Source organism: Brassica oleracea, chromosome C5 (genome assembly GCF_000695525.1).
Source record: "Brassica oleracea var. oleracea cultivar TO1000 chromosome C5, BOL, whole genome shotgun sequence".
NCBI lineage: Eukaryota > Viridiplantae > Streptophyta > Magnoliopsida > Brassicales > Brassicaceae > Brassica > Brassica oleracea.
This window is the reverse complement of record NC_027752.1, coordinates 9,115,904-9,125,532: the sequence shown is the minus strand read 5'-3', so window position 1 is coordinate 9,125,532 and position 9,629 is coordinate 9,115,904. Positions and strand designations below refer to the sequence as shown.

Sequence of the window (9,629 nt, the reverse complement as noted above, 5' to 3'; positions counted from 1 at the left end):
GCCTTTGGTAATAACACCGTTCTTTGGTGATCATATCTCGATTTTTAACTCTGTCCAAAGGTCTAGAGGATTCTCTATAGTCAGATACTGATCTTTGAGACACTTAATAAGATGATGGCTAATAATTAATATTGCCATGTATCAATCTTTCTCATTGGCATTATTGCCTTCTATGATATATTCACTAAGTCTTTTTGACTTTAGGATAATCTTTGTATCCAATGCCCACCGTAAATAATTATCTCCAGAGAGATTTAGGGCAGCAAAATCCAGGTTGATTTTTGACATTTCAAATCATATATCACTCAATATTTATGTATAATTTTCATGCGGTCTTACTCTTAAAAACAATCAATTCAGATTTCGATCTTGTGAGGACAATGAGACTATCAATCTTAAAGCCATTTAATCAATCAGTCAATTTCTAGCAAGTCTCAGCAATACTATTTCTATGTGCTCATAATATTATGGTTTATGAAGACTAGCAAAAACAGATTCAATTAATCATGCAATTACGGTTTAACAATCAATAGATTTTAGCAAGACTAGTAAAAAAATTTATTAATCACTCAATCAGTTTCAAAACTGATTTTAGCAATACTAGAATATAGATTTCAAGCATGAATTTCAATGAATCAGTTTCAAGGCTGCTGATTGGTATTTAGCATAAACCATGTGTAAATAATTTATCTAGTATCCGAATTCATCAAACCTCAAAAACATATAATCAGATCAATCAATTTAATCGAACTTAGCATACAATCTTAACTGTCGCGAACAAGGAAGAGGTCGCGTGCTAGAGCTACTCTCGGATCGCGAACGTCTGAGCTAGGATCAGGAACGCTTTAGGCTGAAGCTGATCGGGGACGCGAGCTGGAACATATGCGGGAACAAGAGACGCGATCGGGGTTTCAGGTTCGTCGGATCGCCGGCTAGGGTTAGAGTTTTAGGGTTTTTCGATTTGGGTATTAGCTTAGGAATTTAGAGTTTCGTGCTGATAACGTGTTATAAAAGTAATGGAAAAGTTTATCTTTATTCATAATATAGATGTTCCTTATATAGGAGATTACACCGTCATTGATAAATGAAAAAATTACAAATCATAATCTCTTGGTTATAAGTCATCCACAATCTGGTTCATAACACAATCTATTTATTTGGTCCGCTTCTCTTTCTCTTTGTTCCACTTCCACGTACCTGTAACGACCCGGTTTTCTTAACCAGTTGGTTTGATTTTCTCTTTAATTAATTTGGACTCAACCAAACCATTTGTTAAAAAAAAAAGGAAAAGAAACCAAGCCATCGATATTTCCTTTAACCCTAACCGTGTGTACATAAATAATTGGTTCCTTAAAGCTCAGTCTCTATTTCCTTTTAGATCATGGAAGATAATGAGTTTCAGCACCACCTCTTCCCACCTTCATCTCCTCCACTATATCACCTTCCCCTCCACGTGTGCTGTCTTGGTTCAGAGAAGAAGCGTAAACCACCGCCAATCACCGACAACCACTACCGCTCAACGCCATGAGTCATCACAGACCACAGGAGAGCTATGCCGTGATCTTCGCCGCTACGATCACAACACCACAGTTCTTCATTGTTGTCGTCATAGGAGCACCGTCGTGATGTCACTTCCTATGCTCGTGACCATGGAGCCACCCCATCACGTTTGAGACACGGGCTAGTCTTACTGTTTTATGGTTCTTTGCTTATACGTGAACGTGAGTAGGAAACGAGCAAAGCCGGAGCCGCCATCTCATTACCGCCTATCATGGATCCGTACTACCAAGGTCTGTGAGTTGTTAGATATGTGAAGCTGTAAATGTCCCGAGAAGATTACTTGTATCATTAGTTGTTTAGTGATACAAGAAACATAATTAACGTACGCTTTATCATGGCATGTGTAGGAACCAATCATGGATCTTATGGTTAACTTGTTGCTAAGTCACTCTCTCTAAAGCTTAGATGTTTGACGAAGCATTTCAGTTCCCGAGCATTACCCGATCAATCTCCGATCTTGGCTAAGTGGAGGGTCTTTTCTCAAACTTCTCTTATACGGCTTAGGACTTCGAATAAGTATAATTTATTTTTAATATGTTCCGTCTGCGTGAAATCGAGTCTGTCATTGCTTGAGTTTTTAGGTTCTTTGCTTAAACCGGATATAAGAATCTAGATGGTTCAATTTTGATTGTTTCATTTAGAATTGGTGAATAAAAATAGTTGTTTTATTAAGATTTATGAGATTGTTTGAGACGGATACCGAGACGTAGAGAAACGTGTTGTTGTATGCCGGATTGAATGGAAGTTACAGTCAGCTATAGTCGACCGGTTGAGCCGTAACCCAGAGGTGTCCACAAATCGTCTACGGGCGTGTGTTACCGAGCACATATTTGGTGTGTATGTGACCGATCACGTATTCGGTGGTGTTTTTGGCCTGTTAGTGGGCAGCGAGTGTACACATTGCTAGGACTATTGTTTGATCTATGGGTACTTTAGGTACCGTGTTCACGACGTGTTAGGATTAAATTATATTTATTTGGAGTGCTCTGTCCGGATCCATGGACTTCTGGTTCAGTATCCCGTATCTCAATGAGTGATTCCCTGTTACTCACCCATATTTCTTCCCTATTTCAGGTGAAACTGACGAGTATATGATATTTAGACGGATTAGTGCTACTTGGCTTTTTATTCAGATTTTTATTTGGGTTTGGGGTGAATGGAGTTATGTATATAAGCTAATATGTTATTAGATATTGTTGGTGGAACGCTCTTATCCACTCGGGACTCGTTATCATATTGACCACATCTTATTTTCATGGAAGAATATATATAATTTCGGTATAAAGAAGAGAACTATTCGATGATTGTGATAATTCGAATCATTCCTCCTTATTGTTAAGGATGACGAAACTGTACAAACTCGAAAGTTCAAAGGTATAACTCATAATGCTCATTTGGCTTTTATCGAAACATTTGGGGGAAATGTCCTATTATTCACGTGTAATTAATTGGCGTCATAGAATTAACTTTGAATAACCAGTCTACCAAAAAGGCAATCTCTCATTTCTAGATTTGTTCAATTTCTCATATAATTTATCCTTATATATGCTTTTTAGTTATAACGTTCTAATGTACTACTTCCCACTTTATGAAAGAAAAAAACACTTAATTTAGATGTCATATCTTGAAAAGGCCATAATTAATTTTGGTTTGCAATTTGTATGACTCTAACTATGACTTGGAACCATTTCCTCCACCTATATTTTCTCTCTCTCTATATATAATAGTGAAAATGCTTCCTCACGATTCACATATTCACATCCATCACTCAGCTTTCTCCTCTGCAAAGTCTCCCATCATTTCCATAATTTTTTTCTTCTTGTCATTTTCCTTTAAATCCTTTCTGTTTGATCTTTTGTATTTTACCACTTCGTAAACTAGTCACTAGCTAAACAACATATACACACAAAATGGAGATGGATGCTGAAAAGAAGAGTACCCATTTTCGCCAAATCTCAACTTATAAACCAGAACTTGTCCTCTCCTCTATCCAAGAGCACTCTTCTTCAAAAATCTCAAACAAACCCACGATCAAATCTACTGCTTCTGATGTTGACTCCGACATCGGAGTTTTCGGCGCAGAAAAGTACTTCAGCATGAAGCTAGATCATGTAAGGATATCACTAACCAAAAGGAGAAGGAAAACATACAGGATGATCTTCATCCTCAAATGACGAAAAATACGTCAACTAGATCAAGAACAAGCCGACAAGGAACTCCTAGTGTAAGATCCGAGTCAAGTTACAACAGTGAAACCTTTCTCATGAGGTTTAACAACAATAATGATAATATACAACGTAAAACCAACGAGACAAGCGTCTCTTTTGGTGGGTTTCGATGCTACGGTCCATGCTACGGGGTTAAAACCGTCAATACCGAGAGGAAAAACTCTAGTAAAGGTGGAAATAATGATCGGGATTATGTTGCTTACGACCCAAGAAAGCATATCAACAAACCAAGACCCCGTTTAGAAGCCAGAAAAGCAGATTATCCCGAGCCACAAAGGTCGGATATCGCCATGAACCTCGAGAGAAAGCTCTCTATGCATTCATGGGACGCGATACCAAACCATATCTCTACCAAGAATAACAATGGTAATAACTCTTCAATGAGCAGCAAGACGCTAGAGGAGGAGACAGCAAGCGAAGCGAGTTCTGATTTGTTTGAGATTGAGAACATAACGAGCAGTGTCTATGAGCCGAGTGAGGCTAGCATTGGATGGAGTGTGGTAACAGGAAGTATGGCAGATCAATCGGTGATTTCGGATTTTGATATGATGAAGAGGGGCACGAGAAGTGGTTCGGTGGTTAAAGCCAAACCGATGATTGCTGAAAAGGTACGGTCGGGTGGGTTGTTGTCTGGTTGTAAGAGTCACAAAGCTGTCTCGGTTTTAGATAGTACTAAAATTTTAAAGGAAACGTCAAAGGTTGATCATCATGAGATGTCGCAGAAGAAGAAGTTTAAAACTGAGATTAGGATTCAAGATTTGAGCTTTCTTTAAGAAACAACGTTTGTGTGTTTTTGTATAACTATTTTTCAAATGTTTTTGTAGTATTTGTTCGTATGTATGTTAATGATTTTGATAGTTTTGCCATATATTTTTGTAATGATTTGACTATATATGTTTCTTCTATTACACCATATCTGTATGCTTAAGAGATGACATTAATATATAATTGTTATCATTTCACACCACATGTTTCACTATATCACGTCTATATATGCTATACGCATTGATTGGAACGACTTATATAATAAAAAAATCTTGATTAAATATCTCTCTCGTGAGTCTTGAGACTTGACCCACAAGTTATGCATGTGGATAGAACTAATGAGAAACGTGACCACTTGACGTCGAGACAACAAAAAGCATTAATTAGTCTCTATGAGATTATACAAAATTGGCATTATCATTGGATATATATTTGTAGCCACGCAACTGGTTACATATGGTTGGTTAGTAGTTAGCACTAGTAAATATGAAGGGGTCAGAGCATCATTATCTTAAGTTAAATGATGATTTAATTAAACAAGGAATGTATCTTATTTTGGGTTGAGAAGATATGTGCCTTAAAGACACGTGGCTTGTGGGTATTGGCGCGTGCACAAATCAGAAGGGAAAAAATCCTGTCCATTCTCTTTCGGTGCTCTCTCTCTCTCTCTCTCTCTGGTTCCCGAAATTGGCCTGCGTCGGAGACGAATCGAAGAGGGTGTTTGTTGAAGCAAAAGGCGAATCGAAGAGGGGGTTTGGTAAATCGAAAGCCTCTTCGAAGAGGCTGTCTCTCTCTCTCTCCCTCTCTCTCTGTCTTGTTCCCGAAAATCGCATGCGTCGAAAACGAATCGAAGATGGCGTTTGGTGAATCGAAAGGCGAATCAGCCAAGAGCTGTCTCTGTCTCTGTCGCTCCCGGAAACCACATGCATCAACAATCGAAATGTAAAATCGTTGTTGTTTGGTGATGTTCTCAAACTGGGACCAATTCAATACTTTTTTTTTTGTAAAAACCAATTCAATACTTTCTTTCGGATTTATATACAAATGTTATTACTTTTAAGTTTTATAATATTAATGAACATATTCTTGCGATGGTTACCATAACATTTTTAAAATATCATAATTGAACCTTTTATATAAACTATTTTGTTCTATATAATAATTAACGCGAAGTTACACCATTTCTTATATAATAATATTATTTGTATATCCAGATTTAAACTCAAAATATAACAAAAGTCATAATTTATTGGTTAGACAGACTCTAACGAAATAAATATAATCTATTAATTTAGAATCATATATTTATTTACCATTAAGTCATAGTAAGACCAATTAAATAATTAGTTAATATGACATATTTGATTATTTACATTAATAATAAACCAACTATAATTTTTTTTTTTTTTAATTATAACAAAATCGGTTGAGAAAGAATATAACAAAATCTTATTTAAATATTTTATAAAATAACATATTAATTAATTTCGTAATTAGTAATTATATTATTATAAATCAATGTTAACTAAAGTTTTATTATAAAACAAGAAAAAAGAGATTATATACTAATTTTTATAAATGATATAATTATATTCTGTATTAGAGTACTATATGAATTAAATATGACAAAATCATATTAAGTAGGCAAATTAACAAATTTTATTTTTAAATTGTTTCATTTAAATAAATTATCACTTATCTTTAAATGGGTTAAAATTTCTAAACTATATAATATTTTTATACAAAAATAAATTTATTAACATAGGTTAAACATTTATATCTACAACTATATATTATCTTTTATTTATTTTGAAATTCTCAACAATATATTTTTTAAAAACATTATATACAATAATAGTATATAATAACCTTAGTTTATATAATATTTTAAAAATATGTTATTAGAAAACTATGAAATTTTATTAATTCATTTAAAATATTAATGACAAATCCAATTTTAATGATTAATTATTTTTTATTTTATTTATAAAAAATATGTTGAGAAAAATTAAAAAATATACCAAAATTAAAAAAATAATAATAAAATAATGTATTAATGTAGTAGCAAAAACAAATTCATAATTCATGTAATCATCCAAGTAGTGTATTTTTCAAAGTTTTCTTGACAAAATATAAAATTTTGAAAAGAAATATTCAAACTCAAAATGATAATATTTCAAATTTTTCAAAAGATAAAATCATAGATAATAAAAAATATCTTTTTGAAATGCACCACGAAAAAAAACTATACATGTTGCAAAAATTAAAGCAATCTAATATTTTTAAATCTTAATTAAAAATGAAAAGAAAACTTAATCTCATAACATCCAAAAAATAACATATATCAATAAAATTTGCTAAAATAATATGATAGATGCTACTACGTATAAAATTTACTAAAATAAAAGGGATATATTATTTAAACAAAAAAAAAATTCTACTTATAAATCCCGCAAAATACCAAAATAACATCTGGTAAAGTATATTTTTAAAAACACAACATGTAAATATAAACTATCTTAAACATATTTTGAAAGAGATTATCTATTTGATTATTTCATATTTTATTTTATTGTACCTAACTTGAAAATATATTAGTAAGTAATAAAAATTAATAACAAAGTAAAATATATTTAACAAAGCACTATATATTAATAACTCCAAATAAGAAATGTAAACAATAATATTATAAAGTTACACAATATATAATACTAAAATGAAAATTATATATTTTAAAAAATTGTAACAATATCAAATACATATATGAAATGAAAAAATATTTGCACGAACGTGCAAGTTAAAATCTAGTTTGTTTATAAATCTGTGGAAACCGAAAGCATGCCTATGTTAATATTTTCTATATATTAAAATAAGAATTCTGGTACCACCAGCTATGAAGAATGTTTTCAACAATATTATTAATAACTTTGTGACCACCTTACACAATTCCATATTCAATATTTAATAAGAAAAAAGTACAGCATACCTATTATAAAGTTTTTCCGATATACATTCACATAATAGGAAACTAGAGAGTCGAACCATTGCGGTAAATCGAACGCTGAATATGAATAATGTGATACCTTTCTCTTTGTGATGTTGATCCTCTAGAGTACAATATTTAGCTGCCATCTATTGGCCCATATTTATTGTATGAAGTACATTATTTCATTAGCCCATAAGACTCCTTACAAAGCCCGTTATGAGCCATTTATCTTATTATATAATGTTTGATTTTTCAAAATTGCTAATTAACATGATCGCGACATGTGTAAATAAATTTTTTAAGATAGTGACATGTGTCAAAAATATAACATCTTTTTTTTTAAGATTTAAAAATATGATATATTATTACAAAAATATCATTTTACAATTATTTTTAAGATTTTGGAAACGTTATTATATAAAGTTTGGTTCTTCAAAGTTGCTAATTAACATGATCGCGACATGTGTCAATAAATTTTTTAAGATAGTGACATGTGTCAAAAATATAACATCTTTTTTTTAAGATTTAAAAATATGATATATTATTACAAAAATATCTTTTTAAAATTATTTTTAAGATTTTGGAAACGAACAATTACTATCACATAGTCTTTTACAATTATATATTGTTACAATTATTGGATAGTAATTTTTTTTTAAATCCTAAACAAGGAAATAATTATAAAAGATTATTTGAAAGTAAATTAATTTTTTGTTTAAAAAAATATAATTTTCGTTTTTAAAGATACTAAAGAAAGAAAAATATTAACTAAATTTTTTTTTAAAAACGAATTATCAAAATCCTACAAGTACAAGAAATTATTTAATAAATATCATAAAGTAAAACTAACTATAAAATAAGTAATATTTATTTTTTTTAAAGCCTAAACAAAAGAAAATTGTAAAAGTATTACTATTAGTTTACCATAAATAACAAACTTTCCTTTTTTTTACAGGTAATTTGTATGTTAAAAAATATTATTCTTATACAATTTGATTTGATTTAGAATTTTTAAAAAGGAAACTTGCATATTTTATAATTATTTTTGTTTAATATTTTTCATTAAAAAATTTCTTGTATTGGTGGGATATTATAATTCGTTTTTGTTTAAAATTTTTGTACAACTAATTTATTTTAATAAAATATTGTTTTTAACTGATTTTATATTTTGTCTTATACGTACAAACACGTATTTTTTATATTTTTCATATTCACACATACTCATCTACGACAACACATCATAATTGGAAATTAAAATAAAATATTCATGCAATACGTTTCTCGTAAATAATATTTTGTTTTGTGAAAATAATATGTGGAAACTTAAAGCTAAATATAGTTGTGAAATATTTGTAGCTATTTTTTGGTTTATAATTTTTTAACATACAATTACCAGTAAAAAAAAGGAAAGTTTGTTATTTATGGTAAACTAATAGTAATACTTTTACAATTTTCTTTTGTTTAGGCTTTAAAAAAAATAAATATTACTTATTTTATAGTTAGTTTTACTTTATGATATTTATTAAATAATTTCTTGTACTTGTAGGATTTTGATAATTCGTTTTTAAAAAAAAATTTAGTTAATATTTTTCTTTCTTTAGTATCTTTAAAAACGAAAATTATATTTTTTTAAACAAAAAATTAATTTACTTTCAAATAATCTTTTATAATTATTTCCTTGTTTAGGATTTAAAAAAAAATTACTATCCAATAATTGTAACAATATATAATTGTAAAAGACTATGTGATAGTAATTGTTCGTTTCCAAAATCTTAAAAATAATTGTAAAAAGATATTTTTGTAATAATATATTATATTTTTAAATCTTAAAAAAAAAGATGTTATATTTTTGACACATGTCACTATCTTAAAAAATTTATTGACACATGTCGCGATCATGTTAATTAGCAACTTTGAAGAACCAAACTTTATATAATAACGTTTCCAAAATCTTAAAAATAATTGTAAAATGATATTTTTGTAATAATATATCATATTTTTAAATCTTAAAAAAAAGATGTTATATTTTTGACACATGTCACTATCTTAAAAAATTTATTTACACATGTCGCGATCATGTTAATTAGCAA

At 29.9% G+C, this 9,629-nt stretch overlaps 1 pseudogene; it reads left to right on the top strand.

Moving 5' to 3' along the window:
* The first annotated feature begins 3,331 nt into the window (after positions 1 to 3,331).
* Positions 3,332 to 4,671, top strand: LOC106293697 (annotated as a pseudogene).
* Positions 4,672 to 9,629: the final 4,958 nt, after the last annotated feature.